Raw genomic sequence first — 2366 nt, 5'->3', positions numbered from 1 at the left:
AGGGGAGGACAAAAGGAGAGAAAGGAAGGAAAGAAAAAGAGGAGAGGAGAAGAATAAGTGGGACATTACATGGAATAAACAACCACATGTCAACGATAACCGGTTCCGGGAAAGAAGCGAGAACTCAAAGGTCAAAGAAGACTCATGAGCGTGCCTTTCTTTTCCTCTCCTCCTTCTTCATCCTCTGCGATGAAAGAGATAATCTCCTCTTCCTTATACCTCAACCTTTTTATAATCCCATACATGTGGACCTAACTCCAACCACTGAGGCAGGAACACTTTAAAAGGAAATGTCAACAAGAGATGAATGTCCATGGAAACCCACAAACAGAGTTTCTGAAGGTTTCAATAGGTTAAATTTACATTTCAAGGCATTATAAGTGCAATTTAACACCTAATTCACATCCATACTGACAAAAAAAGTACCAGGATATGAAGTAAAATCAGTATTGGCTCCATGTCGGTTTAGTTTTGTAGTTGTTACAGCATGATCAGTACAGATTTTTCCCAGAAACACAACTAACAGTGAGACTAAATCCAACTTAGAACATTAACTTAATCACATTTAAGACACTTAAGGCCTAAAATTCAGATTATTGGATTTAAGACTTTTTAAGACCACTCTGCACACACGACTACATCTAGAAAGAAATACTCTGAGGATTTAGACCAATTATGTCAATTTAAGTAGAATTTAAGTGACTTTAATAGACTTATTGTTTCACCACACGATAGTTTGTCTGCAAATACATGCAAAAGATAAATAATCTTTTTTAATTGTTTCTCAACACGTTTGCCCACACATCCTGGATATTTTTAACAGATAACACTGAAATAAAAGAAATAAACTGGTCTTTATCATATAAAATCCAAACAATCACAGACTGTAGTCAGAGAACTGATTAAAAAAAAAAGAAAAAGGAACAAGCTAAACATAGATCCAAGAGCCAAAATTCAAAGCATGGAGATCCTCATCCTCAGCTCAGAGGATGTCAAGTTGCCCGATCGTCCATAGCAACATACCACATCAAATGAATCTTCCTGATTGGTATTTAAATAATGCCGGTGGAAACAGCCCCAAGTTAAATCGTTCTGAGAAGGAAGAGATGAGTCTTTTCTGGCAGCGTGGTCAACTGGAATGAGGTTAAGAACAAACTATTTTGTAGATAAAGGTAATGTGAGTTTACCCTACTAGGACATCCCTGCTACTCACACGGTATAAAAGGCTGTAAGACAAGAGTACTGTGCCAAAGCTACAGTGACAGGTCATAAAATATGGAAACAGCAGTGTATATAAGGACATGTCATATTAAATAAAGCAGAAATATGGGCATCGAGCTGGTGTTTTTAAAGCTAAAACGGGGTGTGTGGGTACTGCACATTTGCAGGCAGAAGATAAGCGCACACACATGAATGCACACACCCATATTCTTACATTAAGTTAAAAAAAAAGAACTCACAGCCTACCAGAGCGTTTCATCTCCAAAAAGTAAAATTGATGATAAGTCCAACTTAAATGTCAAGGCGACATCTCAGCTCAGTTTGGAGGGTGAAGGTGGGCTGCTGCTGGAGCTGCGTGTGTCCTTCTGTGTGTGTGTGTGTGTGTGTGGTTTGTATTCCTCATGTTGTGGGGACATGTTAAATCAGCCACATTTAAAATAGTCCCTGCAGGGTTAAGCATTTATCTCATGGTTAGGACTTGGTTTAAGGTCAGACTCGGGCTCATGGGTTGGGTTTAGGAGTGAACAGCAGTGGTTAAGATAAACAGGAGTCATTAGAAGTCAACGCAATGTCCTCACAAGTGGCCAAAAACACAACTGTGTGCTCCTGCTTAATGAGGAAAACGAAGGGATGGCCAGGACCCCACTTTTCCCTTTTTTTTCTCCTAAGCATTCACGTGTGAGAGCGCGCGTGAGGCAGGCAGAGGGCTGTGTCACCATCACTAAAGTGACGGCACTAGACTGGCGGTGATGCGGGGCCCGGTAAGGGGGCCAAAGTCATCAATCACGCGGATCGAAACCGCAACGTTAAATCAATACCGGCCCCCGGGAGCGATGACAGCAGTGCGTGAATCCGCCTCGGTAAAAGCCTGCGGTCCCTTTGGCCCATCCATCAACAAGTCCGCACGGTGTACAATCCAAACCCCAAAACGGCGCTCCGCTCCGCGCGACACCACAACACACGCAGCACAGGACGGGAGACACGCGCGCAGTAGTGGCATGTACCGGGTTGCTTTTCCGGACGGGACAACACCTGTAACTGTGACCGCGGTGCAAACCGGGTGAACTTGAGGGGAAGGGGGGGACGCAGCACTAGGAAGAGTTGCTGCGTAGGGGGGGTGAGGGGGGTAGCAGAAGTAGAGGAGG

At 43.4% G+C, this 2366-nt stretch overlaps 1 protein-coding gene across 1 annotated transcript in view; it reads right to left on the bottom strand.

The window, feature by feature from the left end:
• The window catches only part of usp54b (ubiquitin specific peptidase 54b), a gene marked incomplete in the record, with an annotated part of 66864 nt that overhangs the window by 63797 nt on the left and 701 nt on the right, over positions 1-2366 (bottom strand).

The sequence above is a fragment of the Morone saxatilis genome, unplaced genomic scaffold (genome assembly GCF_004916995.1).
Source record: "Morone saxatilis isolate NCDOM2014 unplaced genomic scaffold, NCSU_SB_2.0 Contig1, whole genome shotgun sequence".
In the NCBI taxonomy this organism is placed as follows: domain Eukaryota; kingdom Metazoa; phylum Chordata; class Actinopteri; family Moronidae; genus Morone; species Morone saxatilis.
The sequence above is the reverse complement of the archived record's forward strand: the minus strand, read 5'-3'. Positions and strand labels throughout refer to the sequence as shown.